The sequence below is a fragment of the Lissotriton vulgaris genome, chromosome 7 (assembly GCF_964263255.1).
Source record: "Lissotriton vulgaris chromosome 7, aLisVul1.2, whole genome shotgun sequence".
NCBI lineage: Eukaryota > Metazoa > Chordata > Amphibia > Caudata > Salamandridae > Lissotriton > Lissotriton vulgaris.
In genome coordinates, this window is record NC_141695.1 from 640,313,992 (window position 1) to 640,333,709 (window position 19,718).

Consider the following 19,718-nt stretch of genomic DNA (forward strand, 5'->3'; position numbering starts at 1 on the left):
GGGTCCAGAAACGTGAATGTCTACACAAAGTATGTTGTGTACTTGTGAAGTAGAACAACAACAGCACCAGGGAAATTCGAAATGTTTGTAAGACCCAAGGGTAGGTGACAGACGTCAACCTCCCAGAGCTTTTTGCATTTGCCAAACAAATAAAATACATACATTTTCTGAATGATCCTCCCCAACTCGAAAAGCCAAGGAAGCTATTGGTGCACATAATACCTCTTTGAATGTAATTTGCTAGCAAGGAGACCACACCGAATGTGTGTTCCTGTTGTTCCAAATACCATACAGTTCTTCTAAAAATGAAGATGTTACAGGACAGATGGGCTCAAACCTATTTTGCCCATGGTAACTCTGGTGTGTAAAAAATAGGAGGGGGCACACTGCCTCACATTCCAGTACTCAGTTCTCCCCAATGCATCATGGTAAGTGTGGAGTATGAGAATAGCAACTTCAGTGACAGTCTTTAATTAATGCAGCCAGTGCAGTGTATCTCTATACATGTGTTTCAGGATAAATGTCCTTCTTCAATAGAGAGCAACACATCATTGTGGGGTTTTAGCATGTGGCGAACTGAGTGCTGGAATGTGAGGCTTTGTGCTCCAACCTTCTTTTTGTATAAATGCATACTAGTTGTGTGCTCCACTTACATATATAATCCTCTTCTTTTCTCAGCCATATTTTTCCTTTGGGAACGATTAACAGCACTGTACCCAAAGATAACAGAATCAAATATTTTCAGATTCCACCCACCCCATGGAAACTGCCATTACATTGGAGCACCGCCTTGCTCCTTATTAATTGGTAAGATGACTGAAAATGCAGTTTCTGTGTCTGTGAAATTCCAAAAAGCTGACATCTCTGTAATGTAGAAGCTCTGTTTCTGAGTCAGAAATACCTGACTTGCAGTCTTCAAACTGCGAATCCTTGTGAATTGCAATGAAAGCGGGGCTTTAACCCCTTTGCTGCCCTAGTGATGAAAAATATGTCAGGAAAGGCTGCCTCTAGGACACCCTTATGACGTGTGTGTGTGTGTATGTATATATATATATATATAGAGGGGCTGACTTGAATAAAAGAATTTTGGCCAGCACATGGTATCGTCTAGCGTGGTGTTTCGCTGCGCGTTTGAAAATTAATATATAGATATATATATATATATATATATATATGTATAATTCTTTTTCTTGTTTCATCTTGCCAGATAATTCATGTGAACAGCTACTTTGATGCTTGTTTGTATCGTTGTTTACCCATGCGTCCTGTTTCTTTAGGCGCGTGGGCTTTTAATCACCTTAAATTGCTCTGCCTACTCCTGACGCGTCATGTGACCAAGCTCCATTTGCGGAGCGAAACGTGTCAGGGAGGGCACTTGCTCTGACATGAGATAGCAATAAATCTGCACTGCTGACACTTTAATCGTGTGATGGCGTTGGTGACATTATGTTAATGATACTGGAGGAGAGGAGGTCTGCGCCCGCTTGTGACCGCAACTAGAGGCAGTCGGGTTTCTTTCGATATATATATATATATATATATATATATATATATATATATATATATATATATATATATATATATATATATATATATATATATATATATTTATATATATATGTGAATATATATATATATATATATATATATATGTATATATATATATATATATATATTCACTGAAAAAACCATAGGTTATAGACCATATATAGTTAGGAATTTGCATTTACAAAACCTTAAAAAATCACTGAAAAAACCATAGCTTATAGACCATATATAGTTAGGGATTAGCATTTACAAAACCCTATTTTACTCGCACAAAACCATTGAAATTCACATATATAGTTAGTTGCACTAACTATATATTGCGCACCCGCAATCCACTACTGATGATGTCACATATTACATCATTCATGACATGGTCAGTGACATCACTGATGACATCACTGATGACAACATCCAGTGACTGTATGTTTCTGTAAAGTTAAAATGTCTTACATATTGAAGAATGAGTGGATGTATAAGTGTCTGGATGAAGGATTTAGTAGGTGCATGACTGACTGTATGAGTGAGTGATTAAATGTGTCTCACTGAGTGCATGGGCTAGTGACTAAACTGTCTTAATTTGTGCATTATTATGTCTGTTGTTCTGTAAACTGCTGCATGTGTTAATCAGTAGCTATATGAGTAACTATATGGGTTATTGATTGGTTGCCCAAGTATTTGTATGGGAGACTGAGTATGTGTGTGAGTGGCTGGGAGGTGTATGACTCTGTGCATAGATGTGTGAGCAGTTGATTCACTAGATGTATGGGTTCAAAAGTGCATGTGGAAACAGCTGCATGGGCAGTTGACTATGTGCATGAGTGTATTGGTGAGTGAAAGGATATCTCAGTGCTACATGTCAAAGTAAGTACATATGTAAAACACAGTACATGTGAGAGTTGACATATATAAATAACTGTGCATAAGAGCCAGTGAATGTGTGAGTGGCTGTATGGATCATTGTGAACGTGTATCAGGGATTGTATAAGAGAGTAAATATGTGTTAGAATATGTTTGAATTAGTAAGGTTTGTATAACTGTATAGTTGAGGAAATGGAGGAGTGATTGATTCTTTGCATGACTGACTAGATGTATGAGTAACTCCATGGATGAGTGACAATCTGTGAGTGTCTGTTTACACTGATTGTATCTAAGGTTATATTAGAGTCTGAAGAGGTTCATCGTATTATCACATGAATGATATTATCAGTGATGTGATCAGTAATATCAAATGAGATGTCATCAGTGATGTCATCAGTGATGTCACTGACCATGTCATGAATGATGTAATATGTGACATCATCAGCAGTGGATTGCGGGTGCGCGATATATAGTTGTGCAACTAACTATATATGCGAATTTCAATGGTTTTGTGTGAGTAAAATAAGGTTTTGTAAATGCTAATCCCTAACTATATATGGTCTATAAGCTATGGTTTTTTCAGTGAATTTTTAAGGTTTTGTAAATGCAAATTCCTAACTATATATGGTCTATAACCTATGGTTTTTTCAGTGAATTTCAATGGTTTTTTAAAAGCTAATATCTATAGCTGTAAAATAAATTCTTTATTACGTGACGTATCACGTAGCCACGTGAGACGCCTCATGACGCGTCGCATAACCGTGACGTATCGGCTCTGCAGCGCAAACAAAACCCGTAACGTATGCACGCTTACAGATATATATTTTTTTTTTAACCTTCATTAGACAAAATCCACACGTGCACATATCTTGAGGCCTTGCAAAGGCACATCAAACAAACAGTCCCTACAATTTTACAAAGTTTGGTGGTAATCTATCCCCTTAAATTTTTTTTTACTGTTTCTCTTGGTTTTCCCCTTGTTACGCTTACCGGGACGCTACCCGGGACGTGAACCGGACGCTCCAAAAACACAAGATGGCGGACTCCCGTTACGCTGCCGGTTAGCTGCCTGGTTCGCGTACCGGGACGCGCTTCTACTGCGAAAAATTGCAAATATTTTTTTTTTTCCCCGCAGGGCACTTTAATAGCCCCCTCATCAATCCTAGGGGGTCAGGAGGGGTCTACCTTACCCCCTTTCCTTCATTTCCCCCTTTTTTTTCCACCTCTTGTCTCTCGATCCTACCGAGAGACAAGATGGCGGCCGCTCCGGACTGTTTACAATGTTGACAGCCAATCAGCTTCTCCTCAGACTCCCGTTATGCTGCCGGTTAGCTTCCCGGTTAGCTGCCCGGTTCGCGTACCGGGACCCGCCTCTATGGCGAAAAATCGCAAAAAATTTTTTTTTTTTTTTTGCCCCGCGGGGCACTTTAATATCCCCCTCATCAATCCTAGGGGGTCAGGAGGGGTTTACCTTGCCCCCTTTCCTTCTTTTACCCCTTTGTTTTTCACCACATCTTGTCTCTCGATCCTACCGAGAGACAAGATGGCGGCCGGTCTGGACTGTTTCGAATGTTGACAGACACCCGACAGCCAATCAGCTTCGCTTCGCGAAGTTCCGTTACGCGTCAGGTACGCGAACCGGAGCGCTAACCGGAGCGCTGTCACAGATATATCTGTTTTTTAAAACGTTAATTTCTCAAAATCCACTGGAGCGCATATATTGAGACATAGCAAAGGCACATCGGGCAAACCATATCTACAATTTTGCCAAGTTTCGTGTAAATCCATTCAGCCGTTCGAGCTAAAAGTGAGTCCAACCGCCCTATGGAAAACTCAATGTTAAAAACGCATTTTGGGACCCCCCTTTTTCTCGGCCCCCCCTTGACGAAACCCCCCCAAATTTCCGTCCACAAACGCCAAAGTTATTCGACATAGAATTTTCAAAAATCCCATAGGAAAAAATCCTAACTATATATACCTACTGGCAACTGCCAGTAGGTAATATATATATATATATATATATATATATATATATATATATATATACTAGCTTACCCGTCGCGCGTTGCTGCGATCTCAGAAGAAAGGAAATTCAAGGAAACTCGTTATGATAACATAAAATTTACATTGAGTCATTGTTATTGAAACTGATTCATTTTATTTTTGAAAACATTTCTAAGTGTGCGGTGAGCAGTGCGTCCTCGATTGGCTTCCAATCTTGATTCTGGTTGCTCTCCTGTCTCATTCGAGCTGGCTTCAGCAGTGCGTAATCGATCTGTTTCCAATCTTGATACTCGTTGCTTGTTCGTTTGAGAAGAACGGGCTTGAGCAGTGCGTACTCGATCGGCTCCAATCTTGATTCTCGTTGCTCGTTCGTTTGAGAATTACGGGCCTGAGCAGTTTGTATTCGTACAGCTTCTAATCTTGCTTCCCGTTGCTCTTCTGTTTCTGAAGCTCGTAATGCCTTTTTCTTTCGTGCTTCTGATGTGGATTGACCAATCGATTTCCGTTTGGGGGTCATAACTGTTGACGATGCTCGCAAATTCGCTGTCTATTTCAGTATTCGAGCTGGCCACATACAGTTGTCCATGTGAGAAGCACGGATTCTCCAAATCTAGTCCACACACTTGCAGCGATTGTCCTTGTGCTTTGTTGATGGTCATTGCAAAAGCGAGTCACACCGGAAACTGTAAACGTTCAGTATTGGTCTCCAAATCTAGTCCACACACTTGCAGCGATTGTCCTTGTGCTTTGTTGATGGTCATTGCAAAAGCGAGTCGCACCGGAAACTGTAAACGATCAGTATTGGAAATTTATGAGGGCCCTGGGGGCCGGGGGGCCGATGTTTAACACATGTTTCTTTTCTTTTTTGCCAGAAACCTTCGCGGGAGTGTACTCCACAACATTTACATTTTATTTATTTATTTTTTGCCAGAAACCTTTGCGAGAGTGTACTCAACAACTTCCCAAAGTTTCATGCAGATCGGACGAATGTTGTAGTAATGCATAAAGGACAAACAGACATACTGTCGTTTTTATATATATAGATATATATATATATATTCACTGAAAAAAACATAGGTTTCAGGGGTGTTATAGTTAGCTGGACATTTCACTCATACAAAACCATAGAAATTCCTCTGTTATAGTTAGTTCTGCTAACTATAACTCGCGCCCCTGCAATGCATTGCTTATCATGTCACATATTACATCACTCATGACATGGTCAGTGACATCACTAATGACATCACTGATGACATCATCCAGTGACTGTGTGTTTCTGTAAAGTTTAAATATGTTTAATATATATAGGGAAAGGCATATTGAAGAATGAGTGGGTGTATAAGTGTCTGAATGGATGATTTAGTAGGTGCGTGACTGACTCTATAAGTGAGTGATAACGCGTATCTTACTGAATGCATGGGTTAGTGACTAAACTGTGTGAATGTCTGTATCCATCTGTCTGTAGGTGTGTAACTGGCTACATGGGTTTGTGAATAGCTACATGAGTGTCTATATGTGTTATTGATTGGTTCTCTGAGTATCTGTATGGGTGCCTGAGTGTTTATGTTGGTGGGGTGTGTGTGACTCTGTGCATAGATGTGTGAGTGGATGATTCACTGGGTGCATGGTTTCAAGAGTGCATCTGTGATGGACTGTATGGGTGGGTGACTGTGTGTATGGCCATGTTAGTGAGTGAATGTATATCTCAGTGATACATGTGTGAGTAACTACATATGTGAAAGGCAGTATATATGTGTGTTGGAGTATATAAATGGCTGTAAGTGAGAGTGTGTGATTCTGAGAGTGGCTGTATGGATGGGTGTGTGCTTGTAACAGTGATTGTATGGGAGCGTAAGAATGTGCTAGTATTTGTATGAGTATTTGAGATGGTGTGTGTATAACTGTATATGTGATTACATGGCAGTGTGGTTAATTATTTGCATGACTGGCTAGGTGTGTGAGTACCTCTATGGATGAGTGGTGGTGTATGAGTGTTTATATAGGTGTATGAGTGCATATGATAGTCCTGTACTGAGTGTTCATAAGTACGAGTGACTGTACAGGGGAGTGAGTGGATGTGTGTGTAAACCTTAGAATCAGTGAGTGTGTATGTAGTTACTGCTGTTGGAGTGTCTATAGTTTTGAGAATGGCAGTCTGTAATTTAGAGTGGGTGTATCAAAGGTTATATTAGGGTGTGAGAAGATGCATCAATTTATCACATGGATGATGTCATCAGTGATGTCATTTGAGATGTCATGAGGGATGTCCTTTGAGATGTCATCAGTGATGTCATCAGTGATGTCACTGACCATGTCATGAATGATGTAATATGTGACATCATCAGCAGTGCATTGCGAGGGCGCGAGTTATAGTTAGCTCAACTAACTATAACAGCAGAATTGCTATCGTTTTGTATGAGTGATATGTCCAACCAACTATAACGTGCCTAAAACCTATGTTTTTTTCTGTGAATTTCTAAGGTTTTTTAAATGCTAATTCCTAACTATAACACCTGTAAAACCTATGTTTTTTTTCAGTGAATATATATATATATATATATATATATATATATATATATATATATATGTAGCTAGAAACTCCGTAATGGTGTTCCCAATCCTCAGGGTGTCGCGAGTCCGGCGGAGAAACCGGCAACAATATCCTTACAAAACGGCGTTACCTCTCGCGCTCTCAGGATCCACTGACACAGTAATCACTTACAGGGTGCAATCAAATTGGGGGTTTATTAGAATTCATAAGCCCGCCGTGACGTGTTTCACCGCCGTAGCGGCTTGTGAACAAGTCGCTACGGTGGTGAAACGCCAAGTTGCTCTAGGTATACAAATTAATAACACAAGATGGTCAGGCTGGGATCAATGAAAGGGAGCCTTGAATTTAAACAGGCATGTAGGTTTTAATCCATTACGTATGAGTTCCAATTTATATCGTAATGAAGAATGAATCTGCAATATTCTTTCCTGGAAACAGTGTATCACCACGAGACTGCACCCCAACATACATGGATCTGGATAGCGCAGGCAGTCGACGGGGTGTGCACCGAGGGCACAGTTTCCTAGGAGGCGAGCTCCTGTTTCTCCTCTCTTCTGTTGGTGGACAAAGTGCACTGATGTCCGGAGCAGACATGGGTCACACAAGCCAGCACAGTGCCTTCAACCTCATGCCACGCATCTCCTGGCCACCACTCCTTTACCTAATGCTCAACTTTCACCCAGGCCAAACTTTCCCATCGCGCAGTTGAGCACCTCACATTTTTCATCATTTGGCTGTGCACATTTTAGGAAATTATTAGTGACAATGTAGCCATATTTCCTGAGCTAGGAGCAACTTTATCGTTGTACAGAAAACGCTGCTACAGATGTTCAAATGGAGGTGTGCACACACATTAGTGCACATGAAAGGCTTCAGGGAGCCCCGGATCTCTTCTTCGCATGTGGTGAAACGCCACAAGCATCTCCTGTAGGGCACCCTTTCAACCCTCCTAGCTGCCATGCTCGTAAAACGCGGTTACTTCTAATTGCCCGGCGCGTGCATTGCTCCATGTGCTTGGGGCCTGTTATGCTCACTTGGGAAGGCGAGTAGCCTATTTATCTGACTGGAGCTCGTTGTCCATAGAGTAACACATGCACGAAGTCTGCTGTGGTCTTTCTGCCAGCCTTTTACCAATATCCGAGCATGTAATTCAGTCAGCTGCTAGAGGGTGTAGGTTATGTAAGAAAATCAGGGTTGGATTAAGTATATTGACTTTTGTTTGGGGGTGGCAAACATAATGCTGCAACAGTTTTAAAATGGGGATTACTTGGGGTTGGATGCCTCTGCAAGGTAATAAAATACTGCAACGCCCCTCTTAAATTTCGTTTGCGGTATAGCGGAAGCAGGACAGTGCTGTTCGTTCTAACGCTTAGCAGGCAGGCAATTGACTCCAGGTAGCTCTACAAAGTTGGAAGCAACTCTGTAACATCTTCCGTTCATACGAGTGAATTCCCGCGTGAGGCGTTCCTGCCACACTGTTCGATTTCTGCTGCATTATGAGGTTAAATATAAATAAGTCATATAATTTAGAAAAAAGAATTGAGTAGATAAAGGTTTTTTACAAAGAAAGGCAGTCGCGGGAATCGGTCTTTAAAATGACTGATTCAAAGAATTTAAGGATTTTTAAATTCCAGTTTTTAAAATGTTCGTTTACGGTGTGCTTCACTTGGTAAATTAAGAAGAGCGCTGGAGGTGTTTGCTGTCAAACAAGTTGTAAAACTATAATATAGCAGGGTTATATCAGGGGCGGCTCTAGGCTCATGGAGGCCCTGGGCAGGGAGCGTATGTAGGGGGCCCCGGAAGAAGGGGTCTGGGCGGGGCGGAGCGCGGAGGCCAGTGAAAAGGGGGGGGGGGGGGTCAGGTTGTTTGGAAGTGGAACAGAGCCGGCGGCCGCCAAATACCTGCCAGGGGCCGCCACGCAAATATGTATCCATCCTCAAAGGAGTATTATATTAAGGATATATATTGGTGTGGTTGCCCCTGGGGTTTGGTGGCCCTGTGCAGGTGCACAGCTTGCACATGCCTAAAGCCGGCCCTGGTTATATCCAGTCTATTATGGACCCAGGTGCAAGAAAGGAGTGGGCCCCATGACTGCAGTCTGAATTATAAACTACAGCAATAATAGTGGTTCATGAGGCCTCAGAGGCCCTGCACCACTGCACCTGCTGCACCAATGTAAGCTATGCCCTTGTGCAATGTCTTCCATTTTGCTGGGACTATAGTGCTCTCAGGAACCTAAATGCTCTGGACTTTCATTTGTGTTATTTTCCAACGCAGGTTTAAAACATACTAGACACAAATTAGTTGGTTTGTGCACAGTGGCAGACATCCATCTGCAATTAACATGAACATGTCCCTCGTCTTTTCCCAAATAATGCCCTTATATGTCGCCGTAACTAGAGGGGGCTTCGCTCATTCTCTGCATTCATGTTTTTACTGTGTTGTTTCCCGTTTTGGCAAAGTAGCGCTAAAGGCAGTGGCTTTGTTCAAGTTGCCATTGAGTCGCTTTGTCGCTTTTCTGTCTTCCCCTGACCCTTTGCGCATTCACTTAGGGCCCGATTACAAAGTCGTTAAGAAACTGTCCCAAACTAATCGGTTCTAGAATAGTTTCCAAACGAATCGGGTCCTGTGAGTCCGGACAACCAATTGTGATGCTGCATCGTTCTGTCAGACTCGCATTGACTTCAATGGGAGCCTGTGTTCCGAACGAGAACACAGGCTCCCATGTAAAAATGGTGGTTTGGGAATACCTTGCACCCTGTGGCGGGCACAGGCCTGTCCCGTTAAAAGTAGGGTTGTCACCTTTCTGAAAACAAGCATTTGCCATGCATTAGGTCTTGCATTTTCAAGAGTTTAAGCTATTACTATTGCAAATTACAATACCTTTTATTTAGAATTAAAAATCAACACATAAATAAAAGGCATTGTCATGTACAATGTCAATAGCTCAACATCTCGTAAATGTGAGACCTATTGCATTACAAATGCTTGTTTTTTTTAGTCTTTGAAAAATGCTCACTGCATCCAGCTCCTCAATGAGGTGTAAAAATGAAAGTCTTTACCTGGGATAAGGAAACCTATCAAACCCAGACATTTCTAAATCCTAGACATTTGGAGGAGTCCTATGTGGAATGGCTCGTGGAGATGTTGCCTCTTTTTCTTATTCAGAATTCCCTGCACACTTTATTTACAATAAATAATTTCCACACATTTCTGTGACCTTATGTTCTGGAATGTGAGGGAAGCAGCAAAACCCGCACCACTCAATATTCCCTCACTTCTACCAATAAAAAACAGTTCCCCACTTGTGTGGGTGGGCCTCTGATACCTGACAGTAGCAGGCCAAATATGTAAGTCAATATAGTGGGAATGTAGTCTTGAGATGTTCACAATGTTGGCCTGCTCCTTTCCTGTGCAATAGACATATGTGAATGTCTGTTTTTATTACTGTTGGATTATTGGATGGTTGGACGTTTGCCACTTGCCTAAAGTTCTCGACTTTTCTGTTGCAAAAAAGGGAAGGAATTGTAATGTTTGTTTACCCACACTCTGAGGTTTGCATAGGTTTCTGGGTAATAAAGCCTGTTGGGACTCTTGCAGATCATATCACACTAGATTTCCTCCTGTGTCTATAGTTTTCAGAAAAGAATGGAAGTGTTGGGGTCGCTTCTGTGTTGACCCTGGGCCCAAATACTTCAAATATCCTGTGTGGAATCTCCACCATCGAGAACTTTGACTGATGTCTAGTGCAGTATCTTTATGTTAGCGCATGAAAATTAAATTCCACAAATGTCTGATAGTCCTAGCTCAAAAGACATAGAGGAAAATAGATTTGGGTTAAGTATTGGTTGGTATATGTTTCTGCTGGAGGATGACTGGGGGAAACTTCCATGTTTTGGGGAAAATCTGAGGTAATCGCTATTTCCACTATTGATACACGTGGACCCTTGTGCTGTGTAGATGTGAAAAATATATGGGGTGATGTCTTTGACAAAAGACTGCTACCCTAAACTGTAATTTCTCTTCCAGTTGCTTATACATTTTACCAAACATGCCTGTGGACACACCAAACCCATTGAAAGCCCATACATTCCTGGTATCCCTGTGCTCAAGAGACCCAGAGGAACACATTTGAGGGTCATGCAATGGTATGGATATGTTCGTGTGTGAGGTGAGACTAGAGAGAATTACCTTTTTGGGGGGAAAATGCAAAAAAGCTCACAAGTGTGCTCAGTCAATTTTCCCAGCCAACCAAGACGCGAGAGGTCTGGCACTCAACACTAGAAAGAGTAGGATATTTAGATGTTGAAAATATATGGTTGTCATCAATTTCCATAAAGCTTGAGATGACAGATTTGAGAAAAGACAGATACTCCAAACCAGCATTTCACTTGCAGCCATTTTTCAAACTTCCAAAATGAATTGTTCCTAGTTTATTGCTTCAGGCACCCTTACCCCATAGATAACCCATACTTGTCTGGCACCCCAATGCTCAGGAGACCCAGAGGAAGAGAGCAGGGAGTCAAGTCGTGGATATGTTCCTGCATGAGGGAGCCTCAGGGGAATTACCAGATTTCAGAAATAAATGCTAAAAGTGCCATTGTCAGCGGATTTTTCTGGCCACCCAATCATGGTGAGGAAGGTCAAGAACCAGAGATAAGAACCTTAGTAAGTGTAGGTGTTAAAATCGGTCCTGGCTGTAATTCGCAGAGTAAGTGATCAAAAAACTCTGCCGAGCTACACAGAGTTCCGCAATTTGCGGAGTGCGATACGTTGCATTGCTTGCACTGATTTTTAGCGCCGGGTGTTTGTCCTGCAGTGTAAAATCTGTGCAAATGGGATCATGCACAGAGCAAGTGAGTTTTGCATCGGAAGGTTACTCAACGCGAGCTGTAGCGACCAGTCATGACCAGTCATGAACGCCGGCGTTAAGAAATCTCGCCGGGTGGTGGCAAGTAGTATTTTCCTCGCTCGCCAACTTAATTTTGGGGAGCCACGGGAGAGGAAAATCTCTGCTGTGCCCTGCTTCTCAGAGTTCTTTGGAACTCCGAACTCTACGCAAAGTAGGTAAAACTCTGCAAACTCAACAAGCAGAGCGGAATTTCCCGTTGAGGACTAGTCAAAATATATGTTTGTAGTAGGTTTCCATACATCCGAGGGGTGATTAATGCAACCAAATGCCGGGTATCCTAAACTAGCATTTTGCCTGCAGTTGGTGTCCAACTTTCCAAAAGGTTTATTAGCTGTGGCCACCGGAACCCTTAGGAAACTCACACATACTTTGTTACTCCATGCTCAAGAGATACAGAAGAACAGATTTGGGGGTTAAGCCTTTGCAGGGACATATTCCTGTTTGAGGGTGGATGGTATTTTCCATGTTTTGGAAAACAGTAGCTAAAAATCTCACAAACATCATGATCAGATTTCTCTGCTGGCCAGCCAGTCAGGGCAAGGGAGGTCTGGCAATATATTTCTTAGGTCCTACAGATTTAGAAAATATATAGTTTTTACACTTTTCATATAATCACGAGCTATATCTGTAATTAACGTAATCTTGCACCACAAACAGTGATTTTGTGATCTGCACTAATATGATATAATTGAGTATGCAGAATATATTGCCATGGCAAACCAACACATATTTGCTATTTTTGGACTTCAGACATTCCGAGTAATATTTCCTTGATCAGTATTCCAGGATTTATGTTTTTCCATTTGAAAAATGCAACAAAACAGTGAGCAAAATCAGCACTCGACGAGAAGGTAGGAAGGTGTCTGGCCTTACTCTGTCCTATACTTGCATATGTATTAACCACACCGACTAGAGGGGAGTCAGCCTGGAGAGTGTTTTTACGCTTTGGGGTATCCAGGTATTGTATCCTGTCACACTTATACCGTAATCTTCTATATTTATTAAATTCTTGGAGCAACAGCGAAGTAGTACTCCACTAGCTACCTAAACTGCTAATAACTGGACTTACCATGGTTAGGCGTAAGGCTACAGTAGCCCCTGGAAGGACTGCAACAGATACTACAGCCTCAGTGGCTACCATGGACTTGTTCCTCCAGCGTGCTGCAGCAGTCCTGGACAAGGAGATTGAGCTGGTTAACCGACGTCTCTCTAGGTCTCCTGTCACTGCTCCATTCCCTATGCACGCAGACATACAGGTGGCACTGGCCAGCGCTAATGACAATGCATCTGTCAGAACAACACTGGGTTGCATGATAGTAGCAGGACAACCTGTTATCCTACAGTCCAATGGTTACCCCTTTCACCTACCATTTTTATTAACAACCACAGGGGTATTGAAGCAAACGTAAATTGAGGGCAAGGGGCGGCGGCAATTACTCCCAGCAAGCACACGGTAACATCTAAAGCAACCATGCAAGGGAGCTTATTACTGGCTGAGCCGGGTGGTACAGGGACAGGGACCCTGACAGGCACTAAGAAGACATCCCAAACTATGGGGGGGCAAAGCCAAAAGATTAAAACCTAACCAGCTCCCCAAAGCCCTAATTATGATGCCAAAATTGTCCAAGTTAGACTTGATGGGCGCACTGGAATCTTTCAAGATAACAATGAAGAACATGTTGGACTCCAAGCTGGGCCAGATAATCCACCGTCTGGCATCGATTGAAAAGAGCTTGTCGGATCTGAAATGCCTCTCTTCACCAGCATTAACTAGAGTGCCAGTTGTCCGATCGGGACAAAGTACCCCATCGGACATCCCCTACCTGGACAGCTTGCCTAAAGCCATCAGGGGTCAGCCTCAGCTACAGGGGGGACAAGTAATTGAAAGTCATCTGGTGCCCACTCAGAGTGGAAATCATAACCCTTGGGGCAGACTGACAATGCATCCCCAGCTCCAGGAAGAGAACCACCCAATAGGGGTGCGGCCCCAGGGAGGACGGGAAGCCCAATTCCAGCGTCTACCAGCTATTCATTTGCCAGCCGAATCTACCCCCATGTAGTGCTACCGGTTAATGTGCCAACTCTCGCACGGGGTACGAAGGAGGATCTTTCCCAGTTAAAGAACAAAGTTGTATACTGATTAGCGCACAATACATCCCTTGGAATAAGGGTGGAGAAAAATATCAATATGTTACGAAGAGTGAGCTGGATCGGTAGCTCTCATAAGTCACATCTGGGGGAGTGTGTTATTGTAAATTTTAACAGGCCTCATATAGCAGAAAGGATCTTGTTTTCAGATCCATATCTTGCTCCTTTTTGTTCCATGTCGAACATCGTGGCCTTGCCACTTGTTTTTCTTTTAAACGTGACCTAACAGGGCATAATCACTTGAACTTTGCCAACATGGTCCCCTTGGATGGCCAGATGCAGAGAATCCCATCTATCAGGAATTTTTATTCGAACTTGCCCCCATCTTTGGTTTATCCTGATCGGATGTCTATGCCCCTGCAGGATTATGGTCAACCGCCTCTGGATTTGTCCAACAGATTTACTCACCTGACTACATTGGATGCCTGTGACTGACTTGGTAGTCTCCCACTGTTGGATTCAGTGAAAATTATAAACCATCAGGACTCTCTAGGGCAAAGCCATGGGTGTTTGCGTGTATATGACAATAATGTTATATCTTGGAATGCTGCAGGTTTGGCTAACAAGCTTTCTGACCCCTTGTGGATTGCATTTGTGAAACAATTTAATGTCATTTGTCTCCAGGAAACATGGTTGGCAGATTGTAGTTTATTTTTGGGGGGTTACAAGTCTTTATTTGTTCTGGCCTCTACCTCCTCGGCCGGCAGACCAAAGGGTGGCCTGGTTATTTATATCTCTGTAGCTGTAGATTGCGGGATACAGGTTTGGCCTCCACCAAGCCCATGCATTCAACCCCTGGTTTTAAGAAAGGGATCTAACAATCTGGGTCTTATTAATTTTTATAACACTGTATCAAGCTTTATTCGCAGGTGTAACATCACCCTGTTGGATTCTTTCTTAAGGCAACACTGTACAGCTGAACTTCAAACCCTTACGATCACAGGGGACTTTAACATACATTTATGTGGACACCCCAGCGTTACAAGATTGGCTGATCTAGGTTGCTCCCACTTAAGGGGGATCCCTTTTCAACACTCTGCTCAGGGGGATGTTCTGAACACCCTCCTACATGATTTTGACCTAATGTCCCTTATGTCACTAATTGATCCGCGAAGTAAGGCAGCCATCCCTTCCTCCAAAGGGAGAGGTGACAGCAGAATTATTGACTTCATAATAATCTCATTGCACTTACAATCCTCTTTTCATGGTTTTACTATTCAAGATAGTGCCTACAGTGACCGACCTTTGTGGACTATTACAGACATGTAAAAGGGGAGTTGAGCAAAAGGGGTTAATGAGACCAACAGATGGTAGAAGAAGGCTAAAGTGGACACAGATCTCACCGGATGCTTTCTAGAAAACGGTTACAGAATCATGCGCCAGTGAATTAGCTATGTGCACCTCGCCGCACACATCTCCGGGGGAGGTTATTAGTGCTTTTAACACTATTTCTGTCAGTGTAAGTCATCTTTTAAGCATCCCAGCGCGCAGAACAGTCTTCCCAACCCCTAGATGGCTTGACTCTTCCTGCTCGATGGCGGCAAGAAAGTTGTGGGATGATGTTAACAGGAGCCCTAAAAAGTTTAAATTAGCTATGTGCAAGTCTGCTCCGAAGGAGGAAGCATGGAGGGAGTTGGCCGAGGCAAGTACACTGCGGAATAGCTCTAGATTTTGGAACATCATTATTAGCCCCTTTTTAGAGCATGTAGAAGGCAGTGCAATAGGTACGCATATCACCGAGGACAAATGGGTGCTCCACTTTAAAACTATGTTTGAGAGCCCACCCAAGCTGATCCGTCAGTTAGGTTGAGAGGAAGTTACCCCAGCACTGACCTTTGAGTTGTGGGAGGTCGAGGGGGGTATTGCCGGGCTGACAAGTAACCAAGCCCCAGGACTTGATGACATCCCCCCAGACCTTTTCTGATCTGACCTCTCTTTTTGGGCCCCGGTACTTGTTGCCATACTCAATTAGGCTGCAAGGACTGGTTGCCCTGAGTCCTGGGCTGCTTCAACTATCGTGCCAGTTTTTTAAAAGGGCGACCGTGATAGTACATACTGTTACAGACCGATTTAGTTATTGGATTCAGTGGTCAAGGTGGTGAGCCGCGTGCATTTAGATAGGTTGTCCAGCTGGGCAGAGGAACATGATATATTATCTAACGTACAGTACCTGTTTCCGCTCAGGCTGATCCACGGTGGACCAGTGCCTCAACCTTACTATGAGTCTAAGTAAATACACAGTTGCACGCTCCGGCACCATTTATTTAGCTTTCATGGACCTATCCTACGCGTTCGATCGCGTGAACAGGACCAAACTATGGCAGTCCATGAAAGATTTAGGGGTAGACAGCAACATTGTTTACTTCCTAGAAGACCTACACCGTGCAACTAAGGCCAACGTTAGATTCTTGCAAGACCTACGTGTGTCACTGAATTTCGATATCAAAAGAGGCATACGCGTAGGGTGTATTTTGGCCCCCTTTCTGTTCAATCTTTATAATAATGATCTAGATAAAGCCCTTCTATCAACAGGGGTTGATTATCCGCACGTAGGCCGACGCGGTCTCCCCGTACTACTTTATGCGGATGATGCAGTTCTTATATCTAGGACTGTGAGGGAGCTAGAAATCCTACTTGATGCCTTTTCCTGCCTTTATGGTGGACGGGGACTTATCCATAAATGAAATCCTACGTCATGCAAGTGGGGACACACCCAAATAAATCGTTCCAATTCAGGGTAGGTTCGGCCAAGGTACCCTGCACAGCAGTTTTTTCATACCTGGGGGTCGTATTGGATACCCATATGAAATGGGCCCCACTCAAACAAAGAAAGAAGGGGACCTGGTGCGGGTGAAGGCAGCTTTTTTTAATTTAGCATCAAAGCTGGGAAACAGACCTATAGATGGGTTGCTGAAGATCTACCAAGCTAATAGTATAGCGATAGCTTCAGATGGAATCAAAATATAGGGGCACGTTACCACAGATGATCTTCAGGTAACCGAGAATAGCTTCCTGAAGCAACTACTGGGCATTCCTCGTAGTTTATCCAACATGGTGGTACACAAAGAACTAGGGGTGCCTTTTTTAGGTGATATCTTGGCAATCCGTCCTCCAACGTTCTGGTTAAAAATTTGGTTCAGCAAGGGTTTAACATTGAGCCAATTGATTTTAAAAGAGTGTATGACCCTTGATCATGTGCACAGTATACAATGGCTCAGATAAATCAAGAGTAGTTTTGAAAGTTTAGGACGAGTTGAACTGTATACGAATCCTGAACTAATAACCAAACAGGATGTGGGGATAATAAGGGAGTCCTTTGGAAGTTTAATGAAATTGGAGAGGAAAGAGTTGGAATTATGCAAACCTAGTCTTCATACATTATTAATGTTAAAGACAACATCACTAGCTGAGCCTTACCTTATGGGGTTATTAACTATTTATGAAGGTTTTTTACTGACCAGGTTTCGCCTGGACCTCTTTCACCTCCTGCTTGCCATACCTAGGGGGTGCAGTAGAGGGCAGTTGTTAGCACCCTGTGGCTGCGACAGAGAGTCTCCTCAGGATCTGCTACACTTTATATTATTTTGTACATTTTATGCGGTTCTCCAGAAGTTTTTTATTGTGCCGATTCTAAAGAGGCTGAATTTTAAACAGGCTCGCCCAGCTCTCCTGTATTTACAGTTGTTGAAGGATGAACTTATTTTTTTCTGTTCTTGGCTACCTGAAATCCGTGGTAAAGTCTAGGGCCGATCTTGATTAAATACTAATAAGGGCCTGGTTTAAGTCAATTTTTTACATATACTTATTTAAAAGCTTGGGATGGGATAACCGTGTTGGCGGGTTTTCAATGTATGAGTTATGATTGGTGGTATTTGAATTTTGCACCTTATATTACAGATTTCTATTGATTGCTGTGGAATGTATTTTAACTGTGATGAATTGTGTTGATTTTATGGCAATTTTTATGTATGATTAACTTGTATGGTTTTATATCTCTGAAACTGAATAAAGTTTAAATTGACTTGATTTTAATGGAAAATATCTACAATTTGAGACTGCAAGGTTTTCTATTGTTTTACCCAATGAGGGGGCATTTATTAATCAAGTGTGCAATAACTGAAACATGTAATAGGAATGTAATAGGAAGTGTGAAAATGGAATTTATTGTGTAGTAGCACAACTGTATTCATGTCCTGCTTTTTAGAGGTGGCATTCTCCTGTGTATCGCCACACACACTGGCAGAAGTGTGATCCATGAAAATCTATTTTCAAAGGAAGCAGTGCAGGATCACATGCACATATTGTGTATCCCCAGACAAACTGGCAGAAGTGTGATCAATGACAATCTATTTGAAGGAAGCAGTGCAGGCTCACGTCCACACGTTGTGTATCCCAAGTCACACTGGCAGAAGTGTGATCCTTGACAATCTATTTTCAAAGGATGCATTGCAGGATCACGTGCACATATTGTGTATCCCCAGACACACTGGTAGTAGTGTGATCCATAACAATCTATTTTCAAAGGAAGCAGTGCAGGATCACGTGCACACATTGTGTATTCCCAGACACACTGGCAGAAGTGTGATCCATGACGATTCAGAAAAGGGGGTGGTGATGAACAGAGTGTCTGAATTAAGCTGACCACTCTTACCCAGTCCAAAGATCAGGGCTTGATCCATCACCGTTATTTATCTCACTGCACCATCCCAGCTCAGAACCAGGCTATATGCAAATCAGTCTGTCCCTGGCCCAGTGCATCATGGGAACAGGGCAGACTAAACTACCAAGCCAATTCTTCACCAGAAAGGAGACAAGCTACCGGGGACCGGTTTCTGGCATTTCAGCCGTCTTCGGCCCGGCTTGCTTGAATCCTGATGGTGCAGTGAGAAAGGGACTCATGTCTGAGTATACCCTGCCACACCTATAGTGGCCAAAAACGATTCAGAAAAGGGGGTGGTGATGAACAGAGTGTCTGAATTAAGCTGACCACTCTTACCCAGTCCAAAGATCAGGGCTTGATCCATCACCGTTATTTATCTCACTGCACCATCCCAGCTCAGAACCAGGCTATATGCAAATCAGTCTGTCCCTGGCCCAGTGCATCATGGGTACAGGGCAGACTAAACTACCAAGCCAATTCTTCACCAGAAAGGAGACAAGCTACCGGGGACCGGTTTCTGGCATTTCAGCCGTCTTCGGCCCGGCTTGCTTGAATCCTGATGGTGCAGTGAGAAAGGGACTCATGTCTGAGTATACCCTGCCACACCTATAGTGGCCAAAAACTATTCAGAAAAGGGGGTGGTGATGAACAGAGTGTCTGAATTAAGCTGACCACTCTTACCCAGTCCAAAGATCAGGGCTTGATCCATCACCGTTATTTATCTCACTGCACAATCCCAGCTCAGAACCAGGCTATATGCAAATCAGTCTGTCCCTGGCCCAGTGCATCATGGGAACAGGGCAGACTAAACTACCAAGCCAATTCTTCACCAGAAAGGAGACAAGCTACCGGGGACCGGTTTCTGGCATTTCAGCCGTCTTCGGCCCGGCTTGCTTGAATCCTGATGGTGCAGTGAGAAAGGGACTCATGTCTGAGTATACCCTGCCACACCTATAGTGGCCAAAAACGATTCAGAAAAGGGGGTGGTGATGAACAGAGTGTCTGAAGAAAGCAGTGCTGGCTCCCGTCCACATGTT

General features: G+C 43.0%; 1 protein-coding gene across 1 annotated transcript in view; it reads left to right on the forward strand.

Annotated features, from left to right (window-relative positions):
• CACNA1G (calcium voltage-gated channel subunit alpha1 G) overlaps window positions 1-19,718 on the forward strand; it is a 787,437-nt gene that overhangs the window by 181,405 nt on the left and 586,314 nt on the right. The gene's annotated exons all lie outside the window — the stretch shown is intronic.